An 18,968-nucleotide genomic window follows, 5' to 3' on the forward strand; every position below is an offset into this window, starting at 1 on the left:
GCGCACCATTAATGCATCATGTCAGATTTTTAATCCAAATCAAATCATTCTCCATTTTATCTTTTTTATTTCAACTTCAGATGCAACAAATGACTTTATAATCACAAAATAATGATCCATAGTCTTTTTGATTCATGATTCATAGTCTTCAGCAGGCCACTTATGCTTGATTTCATGACACAATGCTTCGGGCCAGTTTGAATTTAGGAATTTAGTCCATATATAAGGCGCACTGGACTATAAGGCGCACTGTCGGCTTTTGAGAAGATTTTAGGTTTTTAGGTGCGCCTTATAGTCCGGAAAATACGGTAACTTTGTTTTGTCAGGGGTTTCCACAGCAAGTTACTCCCATGATATGTTTAACACAGATGTCCTTCCTCAACTGGTCTTTAAGGTAAAAGACATAAAACGCCACCGTTTGTGTGGTTGCAGTTGGCTGGCTAGGAGTCCGGGGTGTTTTCCCCGCTTCTGTCACCTGGGATAGGTTCCAGTTCACCCACGGTCCTAATGAGGATGAGTGGATGGATGAATTTAAAGTGCAGCTGTTCCAGCAAAAAAAAATGCTCATTACTCATTTATTTAGATTTGCATCCAAATTGAATTGTTCTTTTGCCAAATGTACGGCAAACCGAACAGAAATCAGTTGGGTCCATTATTTTTTTTTTTGCATAGACCAAGCTACTTAAACCAAACAACAATCAAACGGTGATCGAAACAATCTGTGTTGCATGCACGCTTTCGGGACACGAAGGAAATGAGTCCAAATACGACACTGTAATTATTGAGACAGCTAAATTGTACACGATTCGGAATTGAATCACAAGCACCATCTGAGGCATCTGCTTGCAACGCTGCCAATAAGCCACATTTACCGTAATTTTCGGACCATAAGTCACACCGGAGTATAAGTCGCACCAGCCATAAAATGCCCAAAAAAGTGAAAAAAAACACATGTATATAAGTCGCTCCTGAGTATAAGTCGCCCCCCCCACCCAAACTATGAAAAAACCCGCGATTTATAGTCCGAAAATTACGGTATATATAATCAATATTATAAATAAATGAATGAATAAATATATAATATAGAAATATTTATTCTGTCCTAATCTAAGTGCGGACACGCGTTATTTAAAATATAATTTGAAAAGGACAGTTATGTCATGTTGACATTTGAGCATTCAAAAACTCCATTTGGAACTTGAAAAACAAAAGGCACACTTTGACAAAAGGCGGAATGCGGGTCAATCCGTCCCTCCAAGATAATTATGATCAAATCGAGTTGTTTTTTTTCCCGTCAATATTCTACTATCAGTATTCTGATTTGAGTCCAATTTTTGGCTCCTCTGACAGGCAACACAGATGCTCTCACATCAAAGCGCCGATATCTGTCGGTCTGTCTGTCGGTCTGTCTGTGTGTGTGTGTGTTTGTGTGTGCAAAGCCAATTTGCCAAGTTACCTCTCACCCGCAGCATATAAATAAGCCTGGCAGCAAGTGGTCAGGGCCTGTCAGCTCGCATGACCACAATGGAGTCGTGGATCTTGCCTACACCTCACGACAAGAACAAAGACACTCGTGTTGATGACACCCTGAGACTGATAACAACACAAACATTCGTCTTGTAGTATCGATTCAACACTCTCACCCCTCTAAGCCGTAGTTTGATGAGGCTCCCGTTCGTCAACGCGGCGGCGGCGGCATTGTCTTCCGCGCTCTAAGAGGATTAGACCTGCTTTCGCTTAATACACACACCAGATCATCAATGCACATCTTGACCCTCCGAGACATCTTTGATTGCCGCTCCCAGCTACTGTTTTACCTTTCAGACTGGATTTTCCTGATAATCCTATTAAAGTCTGCCAGTTAATAGGGGAAATGGTGAGCGGATGATTTAAGTTTTTGATGTGGGGAAGGCGTGGATCGAAAGGCGCCAAAGTCACCCTGATCTCACCGCCTTGTCCTCCAGGTGTTTGTGTGTCTCTGCCTGCGTGCGTAAATTTCACAAATGAAGCCATTCATCTCGCCATGTGGTTGGCACATCAGAGGCTAACAACAGTTAACGGCTTTGAGGAGTTTTAAGCATCCGTTAATCGGGATGATACGGGGTGGAACCGAGCTAGCGGGAGCGGCGCTAGTGAAGTAGCATGGATGGAATACAACGCAAACATCTCCTCTCTGCCTCCGAGTTACACAAGCAGGCAACGATGATCTTATTAGTTTTCGCTCCAATTGACTTGTGTACTTTCCTATACTTGCTAACGGATGGAGATGTTTTCAACAAGTGCCCCAGTTTGAATAATGATGAGGTCCATAATCCAGAAGTTATTACGTTCCGAGGAGGCCAGGTTGGTGAAAAATGATGATGATATAATTAAGCCTGTGTGAGCACTATGGCAACAGGCTAAACAAATGTGTTAATACCGGCTCAGATAATTAAAACTCTTGCCTCAGCTGCACTAATGCAAAAAGAAAAAAAAAATCCAGCATCGGCTTGTGATTGCACTTTAATCAAGCTGCTATTTTCCCCTGTTTTTTTTCCCCCCATTCCTTCACCAAACATGCTCATGAGATAACCTCGCTCTTTCCACATGACCCCATTTGCTTTGCCCGTCCTCTCTCCACTTGTCCACATGCAGCATTTTGACAGCGTGAACAAGTCCAACGGGCTTTATGCAATTACACAATCAGATTCCAAAGTCCCTCAACAAGCTCAATGCAAATGCCTTGCACGTGGGCTTCACAAGGGGGCACTGTTGACATTCCCATTACCAGCATTTATTCCCCAACGTCATCCTATGCAACCCCCCCCCCCCAAATAAAATGTCTTCTTCTTGCACATATAGATTATATCACACATGGAATGAAATTATGTTATTCCTCATGAGCAGAAGGAAAGTATTAACAACAGCGTCCCCCTCCCCGCCCCTCGCCTCCCCTTGGTTTGAATTGGCTTTACACTGACACTGGGGGCACTGGGTCCATTGTGCTCTCAGCATAGAGCGGTCCCTGTTAATTTCCTAGCTCAGTGGCGAGGCTGTCATTATCTGTGGATGGGCATCTACAATAGATAATAACCCCGGTGGGAGAAAAAAGGATTTCAAACTGTGGCGAAAATATTGCTTTCATCAAAATCACTTCATCACAGTCGCTTTGCTTTTTGTTTTTGTTTCCACCATCAAACATCCAGGTGTGATTAGGACCGACTCCCAACAAAACAATTAAAAAGAAAAAAAACACCCCCCCGCCCCCAGTATTAATTTAGTCTCTCGCTCAATTCTATATTAATTATTCTTTGTAGATGTTATTACCAAAATGAGCTAGCTGGCTGTGGAGACCAGATAATTGCGTGTTATTTGATTGCGGCACTAGGAAGAAAACAAGCGTGGACACAAACAAACACACTTTGGCTTCGAGTCTGAGAAGTTGGAAGTGTGCACAAGTGCGACTTGTCTCACTCACCGGCAGCTTGATAACAGTAATTACTTTCTTATGTCTGTTGGTCTGCTTCTTCGGAGGCTTGTTTTAAATTGTCCTTTCCTTGTTGGGGGGGGGGCGCCTTATCAGCAGATACACTTTGACGAGGCACTTGTGATTTCGGGCGGGATGAATTGGAAGTCTACTCGACACGATGGGAATCATATTTAGCTGTCAGTCATCTTGTCATGTATTGAAAGGCAATTTTGCAGACGTAATGTCACGTCAATGTTATCGCCACCTGTAGATCGATGTTCCAGTCAATTTTCTGTGTGTGAGGGCGTACTCAATTATGGTACCGAGGTCAAAGGTTCCGTTAGGAGTCATTTAGTCTAGTACGGTCCGAGTTCTGTTCGTGAATCGTAAACCAGGCGTGAAAATTTGTCAAATAGCACATTTACGGCCTCAAATTGTCGCTCCCGCAATTAACTGCCAAGTGTGTTGCACGCTTAAATGCCTCATCTCAATAGTTTTTTTTTTTTTTTACCCCAACAATAGACATCTAGCACGAGCTCTTTAAATAATAATAATAATAATAATACATTTTATTTGTATAGCACCTTTCATACAAGAAATGCAGCTCAAAGCGCTTTACACCAATGAAAGAAAAACACGAATACATAAAAACAAAACATTAACGTATGCATACACAATTAATAAAGTGAGTTTGAAATAGGAGCACGCTTTAATAAAATAAAGAATATATCATTAAGAAAAGGTACAAAATAAAATAAAGATAAAGATAAAATTAGGCTTAAAATGAAATCTACAAAACGTAATATCGTCAAATAGCGTCACATCACAGAAAAAGGAAAGTGGGGAAATGCATAAGAAGAAAATGGAGCGCTGTGCAGGCATTTCTATAAACATGAACCAAACATCGTCATTAAAACAACAAACGCGTCAGACAAACTAACCCATTGAAATGTGTTCAAGAATGATCATGAATAGAACAAACCAAATATGAATCCGAATGTGGTTACCGTCACGCGGCGAGTGCAAACTTATTGTCTTTATTCTTTTGACAGAAGTGGCTTGAAAAGCGTTATCATTAATAAGACAAACAAGATATCTCATAGCCATACAGCCAGCCGTAATTGACGTCCCATTAAAACAAATCAATACATCTGAGCATGGTCTCGCAGCCATACAACTCTAAGCCAAATAGATTTAATTATTCCTCTCATCTTTGTTTGGGAAAAAAACCCGAACCCGATTCAATTGCCATACGGCAAGTCTCTTTTTCTCATTCTCTGTCATGAGAACCAGCTTGTGTAACATCCAAATCAAAGTCCTATCTCTCAAATGAATGCCCGGTAATCCCTGCGCTTGAGAGCATAATTGCACCAGAACACTACCTAAGGAAATATGCTACTGTGCCGATTAAACCCATAATGATAACGCACGGTGCTGCTGCAAATCCCAAATCGGCTAAATCACATCAGACCCAAAAGAACGTTATGATAGATTTAGCGGAGGGAGGCTCAAAAACACAGACAAGCACTCCTTTGGTTTCCTCCAAAGCAGCCTCACTGCTTATTGACCTGCTGGGCCCGCTGATGAAGGAGGCACGTCTCGTAAAATGCATTACACCCTAACGAGGTTATCCCATAAACAGATAAAAGTTCAATAAAATAACATTTCTTCCTAGTTCAGGAATAAGCAGATGACGGCGCTGATTTGTTTCTGCTGCCCGTTTAGCCGAACAGAACCTGGGTCTGGTCCGAGTTAATGCTTACAACGTCAGTCCGACATCTGAATGCTGCAGTGCGTGCACAATTGAAGAGGTGCAAGTCATGGAGGCTCTTTTGCAACTCTGGCTTTTGGGCTTTTATGCTCTAAGTTCTGGAACATCCTTCCTGATCACTCTGGGCGCTGTTAAAGGTTCATGTTTCTTGATGTCGACTTGAACAAAAGTGTTTTTTTTCTTCCACATTTATTGTCCACATAGCAAAATACAAGAGTTCTCCTTTTGGTTCAAGTTTTGCTTTGGACATAGACCAGAAATTATATTCACTCTATCAATGACCAACACAGCTGCAACAAGGGCTGTTAAAATCGTCCCTTTGCAAAGAAAATAATCCAAAAGTCGTCATGAAGCCTTTGTTGTATTTTGCACCTGTTGTGCACCTCAACGCAATATCCTAGAATATCACAAGGGTGTTTTAACATCACTGCAATAATAACACTTCTGTCAATTCACGCTAAGCGCTGTTGCAATTTCATAGTACCGTATTTTCCGGACTATAAGGCGCACCGGACTATAAGGCGCACCTTCAATGAATGGCCCATTTTAAAACTTTGTCCTTATATAAGGCGCACTGGACTATAAGGCGCACCCTTAATTGCATCATGTCAGATTTTGAATCCAAATCAAATCATTCTCCATTTTATCTTTTTTATTTCAACTTCAGACGCAACAAATGACTTTATAATCACAAAATAATGATCCATAGTCTTTTTGATTCATGATTCATAGTCTTCAGCGGGCCACTTATGATTGATTTCATGACACAATGCTTCGGGCCAGTTTAAATTTAGGAATTTGGTCCATATATAAGGCGCACTGGACTATAAGGCGCACTGTCGGCTTTTCAGAAATTTTTAGGTTTTTAGGTGCGCCTTATAGTCCGGAAAATACGGTAGCTAATAAAAAAGAATGCAACAGTATTTAAAATGTAATCATTCAAATCACTCCTTTAGAATAACAACAACTCAAGTCATTTATTTCGGGTGGTGTTTAATATTTAGGTTCGTTAATGACACTGAACATGATGACTGCACCTTTCATTTTTTCCAAACAGTTAACTTTAGCAGCGCAACTGTAGCATGTTGCTAATGTCCTCTTGCAAAAACTAAGTTTAACTTCAGTTTGTATCATGGCAATCTATTGATTTACTTTTGTTTCGCTTTTTCCCCCTTTTTCTCAAGGTCATTTTGTTTTCGAGGAAACAGAAAGCACTCGTGGGCATGGCACAAAAAAAAAAATTCACAGGCAAAAAGCGGGTCATGTGACAGGCAGTGCATATCACTTTTATTGAATGTTACATTTTTCACCATCGGATTCAATCCACCCAGGACATGTCGTTACTCAAATATAAATCTTCCAAATGAAGTCACAATTTGATAACTCAGATTGTGCATGCTACCTAATATGACTAAGAGAATACTTGAACTTCTTCTAAATTCTATTATAAAAGAAGCCTTCCGCTGTACTTGCATGCGGCAATGGGATGTGGATTGAAAAATGAGAGAAGACAGTTAGTGAGAATGAAGATTAGATCGAATTTAAAGCTCTGTCACGCAGAGCATGTCGCTGTCATTTGAATACACTACTTTGGGATTTGGGGGATTTTCTTACCCAACCAGTCACCGTACCTTCCCACGTTTGAATATTTTCCGCTGTCTCGAGCCACTTCATGTATTCTATCAGTGATCTAAAGATGAAAGGGAAGACAGCCAATAGAAAGCCATCTGAATATATACTACTGTAATTTTTGGATTATAAGTCGCGTTTTTTTTCATAGTTTGGGTGGGGGGGCGATTTATACTCAGGAACGATTTATATACATATATACATGTTTTTTTTTCACTTTTTGGGGCATTTTATGGCTGGTGCGACTTATACTCCGGTGCGACTTATAGTTCGAAAATTACGGTACATCTAAAAAGTGTTTCTCTTTTGTGAATTCTGCCTGGATCTACAGTATAGCATGCGTTGCCTTTTAAAACTAATCATTTAAATCTACAATCCAATCAATGTGGGTGTTTGAAGGCTTATTTGCTGCTTGAACTTTATGAAATCTTAATCCAACCCTCTGGTTGGGGCTTTAAAGTCAAAGTCAAAGTCAAAGTCAAAGTCAGCTTTATTGTCAATCTCTCCACGTCACAACACACAAAGAGACCGAAATTACGTTTTTCTCTATCCCACGGTGACGAGACACATAACACGATAGACATACAAGTACGCGACACAATACAAAAACAAGAAGGCAAAAAATTCAAACAATCAATAGTAAGAGTGATGAATAAATAATAAATAAACAGATAACACAATAAATAAGAGGAGCAAAACGGAGCCAGCAAGCATAGCGCAAAAGTAAAAAACATCATAAACAAAAAGGCACAAACAATAAATAATAAGAGTAATAATAAATAATAAATAAACAGATAACACAACAAATAAGAGCCAGTGTGCATACAGACAGTTCAGACAGTAAAAGTACAAGACGCTACGCAGAACGGGGGAGCGAGTTCAGGATCCTAACAGCCTGGTGTACGAAGCTGTTTGAGAGTCTGGTCGTGCGGGAGCGCAGGCTTCTGTACCTCTTCCCAGAGGGCAGAAGCTCGAACAAAGAGTGAGCGGGGTGACTCACATCACTCACAATCGTGGTCGCCTTGCGGGTGAGATGGGAGGTGTAAATGTCCTTCAAGGAGGGGAGCGAAGCACCAGCAATCTTACCAGCTGTGTTCACTATGCGCTGCAGGGCCTTCAAGTTGTAGTCAGTGCAGCCGCCACCCCACACAGCAATACAGCTGGAGAGGACGCTCTCAATGGTGCCGCGGTAAAATGCAGTCATGACGGCCGGAGGAGCGCTCGCTCGCCTGAGTTTCCGCAGGAAGTACAGGCGGCGCTGGGCTTTCTTTGCCAGTGATGCGGTGTTGGTGGACCAGGAGAGATCCTCACTGATGTGCACCCCCAGGAACTTGGCGCTGCTCACTCTCTCCACCACAGCACCGTCGATGGTCAGCGGCAGGTGTTGGGTGTGACCCTTCCGGAAGTCCACAACAATCTCCTTGGTCTTGTCGACGTTCAGCAGGAGGTTGTTGTCCCTGCACCACGTGGTCAGAAGGTCAACCTCCAGCCTGTATTGAGTCTCGTCTCCCTTGGTGATGAGACCCACCAGAAGCAATTAAAAGCAAATACTCATGTAAAAAAAAAAAAATCTCCTGTTCAAAGGAAGCGTTTGGCCTTCTGGAGAAGCAATTGACAGTGTCATGCTTGTCCATTATGAACTTCTTGCCTTCCTCCATTAGCTGTAAGCATCAACGAGCGGGCGCCGCTCTTCTTTTCCACGACATTTTCACTCTACTACTCCCAGTCCAGCTCTGTTTCCTTTCCATCTCGCGGAGATTTCCGCTGATGTCTTTTTGATAACATGCACTCACCGTTATGCTGTGGAAGAAGACACGATGAGTCATTTATGATAAATGCATCACTTGGTGACATCCCGTGTGCCTTTACTCTAACGTGAAGTGAACTCGCCCCTACAGCTTTTTTCATTTTTATTTTTTTTTATTTTTTGTTTTTTAAGGATCTGAAGGATTTTTTTTAAAGATTTTTTAATTTTTTAAATGATCCGATCTAGAAACATCATATGACTGAACGTCGTCAATTTCCTGTGTATGTATTTTTTTCTTTTTTTTACAAATTATGTTTATTATTTTTGATTGTTTTATGCTGAGGTGTTTTCATGCAAATATTTTGTATTCATGAATTTAGCCATAGGAGCAAAACTTCATCTCATATCAAGGACAGTCTGCACTGGAAAAAAAAAAATGCCTGCAAAGAATAGAGTTTCAGAGGCAATTTATTTGGCCCCAGAATAAAACCGACAAAGAAACTCATGAATTTAATTTCGTAGCACATACTCAGGCCCTAATTGTACACTTTATTCATATGCGCCTTTTTAAAGACGCAAGACTGGCTTACAAAAGAAAGCTAAACCAATGAAGGATTTTGCAAAAAATAGCAAAATGGTGAGTGATAGAAAAACTGCCTGCTTGTTTTAGACAACTGTTTAGTCTGCTTGACATAAGAAAAGAGAGTATATTTATTTTAGTGCTAACACTCGTCTTTTCATTTGGTTCCCCTGCTAAATTTCTAAATAATAAATGAAAATGTTTCAGTATGCACTATTAGTACTAGCAGCAAGTGGTATTGCCGGAGGGCACTCACTCCATATGATGAAAATCACATCTAAAAGTGAGGCAGAATCCATTTTATGAGTTCATTTTGTACTATTAACGTTCAACACGGCGAGAGTACTAAACTACCGCACGGGCCCATCCAGCTTTGAATTATTCTGACGGCTACGACAGAGGAGGATATTAAATCAGGTTTTTTTTAAAATTGTAGATACGCTCAATTTTCACTTTTGACAGATCTAACCCAAAAGGCCCCGCTTCAGCTTGATTTGGTTCTGTTGGTTTTTACTCATGAAGGGAGTCGCGTTGCAAAAAAGTGATCACTCCTGGCTTGCTTGAAGGATTTATAACCTGACCTCATGTTCACTTCAGAACTTGTACAACTATGACAAGGACATTTTTCAGTGAGCAATTTTATTTCTTAATTTGTTTTCCATTCACGGAATATCTTGTAATTCTTTGATGACATCTTTAGAACTTGTTAGTGACTAACTCCAGTCACTGGCTTATTATATTGTATGTCCAACCTTCACCAGATCGACGCTGACTATTTTTAGGTCTACAAAAAAAATCCAAGCAATAATTTCGTACCATATCGGCTCGGCTTTAACGTACGACCCCTCCCCCCTATGTTCCAATACACCTTTATGAAAATGGTTGTGTTCCCCCCCCCCCCCCCCCCCCCCAAGGATGAAGATGGAGCTCATCATGATTCTGATGAGCTTCTTAGCTAATGTTGTAACCAGTGAGTGTGCAAGACATAGCAGTTGGAGAAGAAAAGGTGCACTGGAGACAGATTTAGTGAAATAAAAATCCGATAATTTGCAGACAGGTATGTTTATTTCGTTTTTTTTTTGTCTTTTTCCCTTACGGTCTTTTCTCTTCATAATCGCACGCACACACACACATGAAAGAATCTAATCACAGCCGCAAAGACATTTCCCTCCTTCCCTCCCTCCCCCCTTTCATTTTCCTTTTCCTCAGTTTTTTCCCAATTCTCATTATGTGTCAGTATCCACATCTCTTCCTCCACCTGTCCTCTGTGTCTCCCTCATCTTTTATAGCTTCTCCCACTCTCTCTCTCTTCCTATTTTCACCCCCATCTCCACGAGTGCTTTTAAGAGGAGATGTTTGGACCCAACATTGGATTTGTTCAGTCGGCAAGTGCTGGAGGGCGCAGGTGGTGGTCCTGTGGGGTTGGGCCTTGTTGGTTGCACCTGCTAACAAGCTCATGGTTTGGATCTCACTCCAGCTGGGTTGTTTTTCTTCTGCACTGCCGTCAGCTCCTCGTCTCTGGAGCAGCCCCCGGCCGGCTCCCCTTCCTCCTCCTTTCATGCCCCAGTGCTTGTGCAGTGTACACAAGAATGGGATAGTCCAACAGCTCGGAGCTGGAAGCGAAACACACACCCCATCCATCCATCCATCCGTCCTATGTGTGGCTACACACAAAAAGACACTGACAGTTACTCCCTCATATTGCATTAAACAGTTTTTATTTATTGGACGTTTATCTCTGGCAACGTATTGGGCAATTTATTGTCCATTTAAGACTATTGACCATTTAAAGTGGGGTGCAGTTTGCCTTTGATTTTATTACATCATAAATAATATCATTTTTATCTCTGTGACTTTTCTTTCTTCATTGGCACATAACATATTATTGTGATATTTTATCTTTTTTAACTTGATGTCCCCTTTAATTTAAATTCCAACCCGGAACCTCTCACCCGAGACTAACCAAAATGTTTTCCCACCATACTGCCTCTTTGGATATCTTTTTTTTTTCAAAACAAATGAGCTGTCTCAACAAGACGTGTTTAAAAATAAAACACGACCATCCCGGAATTTATTTTCTTTCACCTTCCGCTTCGTTTGACTCGAATTTTAAACGGATACAGGTCAGGGTATCCATCAATCCATTTTCGAGAGCGCTTATCCTGTTCGTGGAGCTGGAGCATATCCCGGCCGACCTGAAGTCACCTCAGACAGGTTTCCAGTCAATCACAAGGCACTTAGAGAGACAGGCAACCTTTCACGGAACCCACGCAGCCTGCATGGTTCTGCCACTCAAGTCAAACAAGTGAAGCCACCATTAGCTTTTTTTTTTTCAAAATTAATTTCCCATGTTCTTCCAACCTCAAAAGTCTTATTCTTACGCAATTACTTTCAAACTTAATTCTAGTCACCATAGGTTGGACTGAAATGCTACATCTGCATTTTCAGATCATAACTTAATAGCCACTAATTCATATCAATATAATCTTCATCATCATGATGCATTTCTATCAATAATATTTGATTTGCTTATCCGTCATCTCGGGTTTGTTCTCGGGGGACTCTCGGACATACAAGTAATTCATAACATTTTTTTACTTGGCCCTGATAGGACTCTTAACTGCGGGGAATAAATAAGATCAGGCGCATAGTTGCAGCAGATGTGCTTGAACAGCAAAAAGCTCCGTTTTAGAGTAATTGATAGAGCACCGCATTAAACAATATTTCATATACAGGGGCAATTTTCTAATTGGCTTGGAGAGGAGGCTGCAAGTTGTTGCATCGTGAGTGGAAGCAAAGAGAAGCCTCGTTGGCATTGAATAGTGATGAATTGTGAACCTCGAAAAGCTCAGCACATATTGAATGTTCCAATTTTTAGCCGTATTTGTTTTTCCACTGATACCGACCGAAATATACCGTGCACATACTTTGCCTTGAATTTTTGTGTGCCAGAAATAGATGTTAGGGTGGTGCTCACTCTAACTTGCAAGAACCACACAGGAGACCAGTAAGTCTTTTCAGACACCTGCAGGTGGAGAGTCAATTCGTCGACTGACTCAGGCCTCATCAGGTGCATATTTATTGAGAGAAACAGAGTGGGGTTGAAAGTGGGGATGTGGATGGACAGGATGGGGTGAAGCCCCTGGCCTGCTGATTAAAGCATAGCAGGGGGTCTTTTACGATGTTGTGTAAACAAAGCAACTTTGATTGCTTCCTCTGCTAGTCAATCAGTTGAAAAGATCTTAGCACTTTGTTCTACTACTTTTAAGACAGGACAAGCTAGGTTAATTATTTACATTCCAACATAATCATACGATGAAGATATTCCGTAAACCCTAACAATAGATTTGCCAATATATTGTGTATATTTACCAAGGGTGACCTTTTAGATTCTTCCCTGACAATATGTTGTGCTTTCCAAAGTCAAAGTCTGCTTTATTGTCAATTTCTTCACATGCCAAGACACACAAAGAAATCGAAATGACGTTTCCACGGTGACAAGACATAGTACACAATATACACTACCGTTCAAAAGTTTGGGGTCACAAAATTGTTTGGGTGACCCCAAACTTTTGAACGGTAGTGTAAATATTATTATAAGAAAATATTATGAATGAAATATTATAAATTATATCTTATATTTGTATAAGATTATATATAATCTATGAATATTAGTATACATATATATTATAAGATTTTTTTTACACAGAAGATTATATATATATAGTCTATAAATAATTATCTAAATAAATATATACACTACCGTTCAAAAGTTTGGGGTCACCCAAACAATTTTGTGACCCCAAACTTTTGGACGGTAGTGTACATACAAGTAAATACAAAAAATAAAAACAAGAAGGCACGAACAATGAATAAATAAGAGTGATGAATAAATAATAAATAAACAAATAACATAATAAATAAGAGGAGCAAAAATGGAGCAAGCGTGCATACAGCAGACAGTCAGAATATAACGCAAAAAGTACAGGACGCTACGCTATGTTCTAATATTGGCGGATTCGCTCATTCTACACAGAGATATGTTCTGACAATATTGGATTGTAAACTTCACACCAGACTGACTTTTTGGGTGATACTTGCTAAAAAAAAAAAAAAGGATCTTACGCAAAGAATAATGCAAACATCCATCCATTTTCCGTACCGCTGACTCTTCAAAAGTCAAACCAGTGAACCACAACGCCATCGACGACTCAAAACTGCAAATGCTGAGATGTTGCCTTGTCATCCTGGACTGAAGCTGAATCGCTATTGAATAGTAACTTCTTCAAAAATCGGATTCACAGTCCTTATTTGAAGCAGGCGTCCTATTGGGTCAGCCTTTCTAAATTCAAATATTGCAACTTTGCCCTGTTTCAAAGAGCTCTTGCAAAAATAAAATAAAATAAAAACAAAAAAACAACAACAACACACACACACACCTACAACCATTTGAAATCACCACAGGTTGCAGGAATAAGGATTCTTTAACATTCCGGCATAGTTCTGCTCCATTTATCAAAAAATCCCTTTGTGTCACTTCAGCCAGCATACAGACTGCATTAGCATTCAAGATAACCCAAGCTGTCATCTGAATTTTCTACTCCGTCTCGGTGTTCTCCCTCCCCTGCTCTTCTTTTTGGATATTTGGATGCAAACTCCTCCAGTGTCCACGAAGGCTGTTGACGAACCCAAGTCGAATGAAATATTCAGTTCCCATCCTACATTTATAATCAATTATTCATATATTTGTGTTGGATTATACACATTGGTAATTCTGTTTCATTAGCACACTGGCTTCTTTCTTTTCCGTTGCATGCTGTCTGCTGTTGCACTTGTGGCCTTTTGTCTCGTGTTTGGCGTTCAGTCTTGCTTCGAATTGCTTTAAACTCAGCGAGGGTCAACGACGGCGACATGGAATCGCATGTTGCGTGTGTGTCTGCATACTCGGTGCAATAAAGACCAGACTGAGATCCCGTTGGCAAATCCAATAAGAAGAGTAGAATTTCATTACAGATGTTCATACTGGATATGATGGCTCCATCAATAACCACCCCACATGTGAGCGCAGTCAGAGTCGGGCCGACAATCCATCTCGGATTGTTTCGCAATTTCGCTGCCGTGAGTCCTGCGCTCTCTTCTGCTGCCCTCCGGTCCCTCGTTTCTTCCTCCCTGGCGCTTTTTTTTTTTGCACCTTCACTTTTTTTTTCCCGACACTTGAAATGTCCATCCAGGCTTGCCTCGATGGAGCAAGGAATTACATCTCAAGTGGTCTTGCTGTCCTCTCTGCTCGCAAGGCAAAGGAAAGTGTTGCTTAAAAAAAATATACACCCCATTTTTTTTTCTCCATTTCCAATTACAGTGCTCCTGTCTTTTACTGTGGCTCTCCAATTTAGTCTAACAGCATGTCAGCTCTGCAACATGTCGAGTGAATAAAGGAGGGGAGTATGTATTCATTTTCTCTCTGATTCACAATTGTGATGCTGCACTTATTTCAAAGGAACATTTTTTTTTTTTTATTGCCATGGAAACCCCACTTCATGCAAGTGGCAAGAAGTCTACTCAAATCTAATTTCAAAGTGGACCACAAGCTGAATGACTTTCCCTGAAGAATGTTTATTAGATGGCCTTGCGCACTGGTCCAACACCACGCGTGGCGGTGACGCAGCAGACTGGCGCCCGCCGCCTGTCCACAGCTTTAGCTTCCTCCAGGGGTTTCCTGCTAGCCCGTTAGATTGAAAGATTTCTAGTTGGTGCGTAAAAAGACTGGCGATGAATATTTTCTCCCCTGCTCATAAAGATTTTCGATGTAGCGGTATGTGATTGTAAAATGCTAGCCACGAGCATCCCTTTTAGTTCCCGATAGTGAAACAGCCCAAAAGAGCGCCCTCTTGTGGCCGGTACTGGTATCAGCTAGTATCGATACTGGCCTTCCCTAATGATTCGATTTTCTTGAGCATCTTGCATTATTTACTTTATGTTGTAGCGGAAATTTGACTAGCATGTGTGCTAAGTACAATAATTTATGTATCGTGTTTGCATCAACATTGCAGCATCCTTTCAAGATGCATCTTATAACATAGAGGGAAAAAAAGATTGCTTCCCATTTGATGGACAAAATAATCAACAGGAGCTTCTGTAGGGTGGTTTGTTGCTTTACTTGACGTACGGACTTGTCATCCATGAGATAATACGCAATTCATCTTGATGTGATGATAGGAACTGAATCCCACGTTTGATAAATATGCTCGCATTGACTCACACTGCTTTAAGGGATCCTCAATCTTATTCGTTGTTTGAAAGGTCAAAGCAACTTCTCCGGACTCAATTGGAAAAGGAGATTTCTCGACAGGAGAGGCAAACTACTCAGCGTCTTTGTTTTGCCATCCAAACAGAAGAATAGGAAAAAGTTGAAGCAAAACTCGTGAACTGTTTCTTCTATAGGCGCATCAGACCAGTTTAGATATCTGAAGGCTATTCTCTCCAAAGTAATGTTACTAAAAAAATTGTTCTTATAAAATTCAAATGATTCAATGTCAGAGATTTAACCTGCAATCTGGGCATCTCTCTGTTGAAGAGCCCACTCCCATCTTTAAAAAAAAAAAAAGATATAGGATATTTTTCTTTTATGTGGCAAATGTCCTCCAACCATAGACATTTATCAGATTTTGATTAAAAATGTTCCTCGGGAGTGACGAAGACAACTGAACTGATATTATATAAAACTGAATTGTAAAAATGTAATTCCAGTGAATGTATCATTTGCATTCATCACATGTTTAGCTTTAGCGTGTGTACAGACAAAGCTTACTTCGCATGAATGAGACATCAACGTTTGCATTTTTCCTCCCCCCCACTGACTACCACTTTTGCTCTTTTGACCAAAAGGGCTTCTTTCTAAAAGAATCACAAAATCCTTAACGTCCTTAATTGAGCTAATTACCCTGGAAAGCCAATAAACCACATCTGCACTTTTTCAAAGGTTAAATTCATTTCCTTCCAGGCTCCCCTACTGTCATCAAGTTAATTTTTTTATTTTAAGTAAAAGTAGTTAAATTGGTAAATGTTTGTGACAGAGGTTAAAGGAATGGATTTTTATGCTGAACACTGAACATTCATTTTTTGCAAGCAGCAAAAGTGTTGGACCACTGCATCATCTAATGTGACCTGCAGGTTATTTGTTGCAGCTTTGCTTACCTTGTTGTTTCGAGCTAACCACATATGTGGTGGAAGTGTGGGTTTTTTGTATGCTAGTTCTGCACGGTTTCGTTTCGGACGGTTCAGTCAAACAGCCGGACTTCGGTCTCGGCTCGAAAGTGGCTCCAAATTGTCCAGTTGACCTAATCAGTTCCCGGGTGAAGAATCTGTGTGGTGATTATGTAAACGAAATTGATATCGTAACCGCCCACCAAAACTCAGGAATCTCATGTGTTCAGAAACAAGCAGACAAGGAACGATTGACTCGATTGTTTAATTTCACACTTGTTTGGCGGGCAGGCACTCCGGAGACCCAACAATTTGGATACAAACAATTCCAAAAGACAATTTTGTTACTCTGCAGTTTATTCCAATGTTGTCGGAAAGCCCCAAATTGCTCCCCGCCGCCGTAGCTTCCTCCGGCGTGTCATTTGCCGAAGATCTTTTGTAAATTTGCGTGCAGAAGTTGCAATTAATGACGCTAAAGATGATGATTGTTCTTTTGTCAAAGCAGGCTCCTGTCACGACGGCTTAGAGAGTCACTGAAGCGTGGGATACATATTTATGAAAGGAACAAATCCGCACTGCATATCAAACTGGATCAATCTGCGTTGCTATCAAACATTCAGCCGTGTCAACTGGGAATGGGATATATTTTTAAGCGCCTCCGTGTCCATCACCAAATATTCTAGCCAGGATGTTTTCCACTTGTCAGCGCGCTGTACTTTTTAAATCCACGACAACTTTCCACATTACGAATGTTTACATCATTTCCTGTGCTAATCTCGCAAACAAAAGCCGCCGCGCGTGCCGAGAACTTTTAAGCTAGCGGACCCGCCAAATGTTTGCCATTTTCGAGGTGGGGGTCCGATTGCGTCAGTGTGCATCCGTGGCATTTTGAGGAAAAAACAACAACAACGCAATGATGGGATAGCGATGAAAGTCGCGTGTGATTGCAAAATTGCGAGCCTAAACCATCTCTCACCAACATGTGCGGAATGTTGATAAGCGACATCATCCCACTGACTCATTAATCAGTTGTGAAGCTACAGCTACCTGACGCTTCTTCTCATTCCCATGGCCCAAATGATCTCCCCTCCCCCCAATGTCTTCTAGTATCTGCCTCGGCATGGGAGAAAAAAAGCTGGTCTCTCTCTTTCTCGCTCTCATCATATTTAAGTCGGTAAATTCAGCCTAGTCGTAGTTTGTTCGGCAAAAATATTCAATGTCATCCTGCTTTTTATTCCTACACAAAGTGATGCTTATAGGTTGAATTCATAATGAGGCAGGATTATTGATGACATTGTGAGATAGGTTTGCTGGTGTGGAAAAAAAGATATTTTTGTTTACTGGAACCCCCTGAGAGATCGCTACTGTACAATATTTTTGAGTTACCGTAATTTTTGGACTATAAGTCGCACCGGAGTACAAGTCACACCAGCCATAAAATGCCCAGAAAAGTGAAAAAAAAAACATATATGTATATAAGTCGCCCCCGCACCGAAACTATGAAAAAAAACGCGACTTATAGTCCGAAAATTACGGTATTGATCTTGTTCTCTAATTATAGATGTAGTTTTTAGTGTGATAGACCTTCACTAAAAAAACGGTGAATGCTATTAAAACAAATCTAGAGATTTCTAAATGGTCTATTTCAACATTGTGGATTTTTCGGGGGTACTTTGGAATGTATTACCGTCAATGAATACTGCTTTTCCTGCAAATTCTCCTTTTCAAGCTTCCTTTTCTCAATCACATCCACATGCGCACGACTTTGAACGGACGCTTGGACACAGCCACAAAAGGAGCGCCTCCAAGCGCTTCAAAGTTTGTCTTCTCCACAAACTCGGACGGCCGTGTGTCCTCCGCATTTCTATCTGGGGAGCTTAAATGGTGCAGACGCACATCCCGATCACTTTGGTTGTGCATCTAACTAGCGCAAGCAGCAGCCGCCGCCGCACAGCACTTGTTCCTGCTTTAAAAGCACTTTATTTCTCTTTTCAAGCCACCTACCTCAGCGCTGCACTCTTCAAATGTCGGAAATGTGTCTAAATGGTGCTGCTTGTAGCGCAAGTCCTGCATAAGAACTCTCTTGAGTCACATTAAGGAAGTGCTGATCCGCAGTGTTTTTCACCTCAAACTTAGGTCGAGGCCATGAATATTTGATTCATTTCTTTTGTGCAGGGTCGGGACCCTTAATTCAGCTGCTATTTTAATTGCCTGTTTAGGTATGCCAAACAGATGTATTTGTTTTGTTTGTTTATGTATTTGTTTTTGGAAAGGACAACATTCTGATTTATGGTCAGTGGTGGAAAGCAACATGTGTTCATGAGTTTAAAAAAAAAAAAAAAAGCTTTTCTGGCACAATTTCTCATCAGTTACACAGGACCACACACGTCATAACTAAAAAGTGAATAATATAAAATTAAAATCAATTCAACAAAAATGCCACTTTAAGTATTGACACACATGACTGACCACATACAATAAAAATGAAATAGTGTGTGTGTGTGTGTAACAATGTAACAACAACACAGCATTATTCAATGTTTTTCTTTTTATTCATATTTAGATAAGCCCTCTAATGAGTGCAGTTTTG

This window comes from Syngnathus typhle, linkage group LG5 (genome assembly GCF_033458585.1).
Source record: "Syngnathus typhle isolate RoL2023-S1 ecotype Sweden linkage group LG5, RoL_Styp_1.0, whole genome shotgun sequence".
NCBI lineage: Eukaryota > Metazoa > Chordata > Actinopteri > Syngnathiformes > Syngnathidae > Syngnathus > Syngnathus typhle.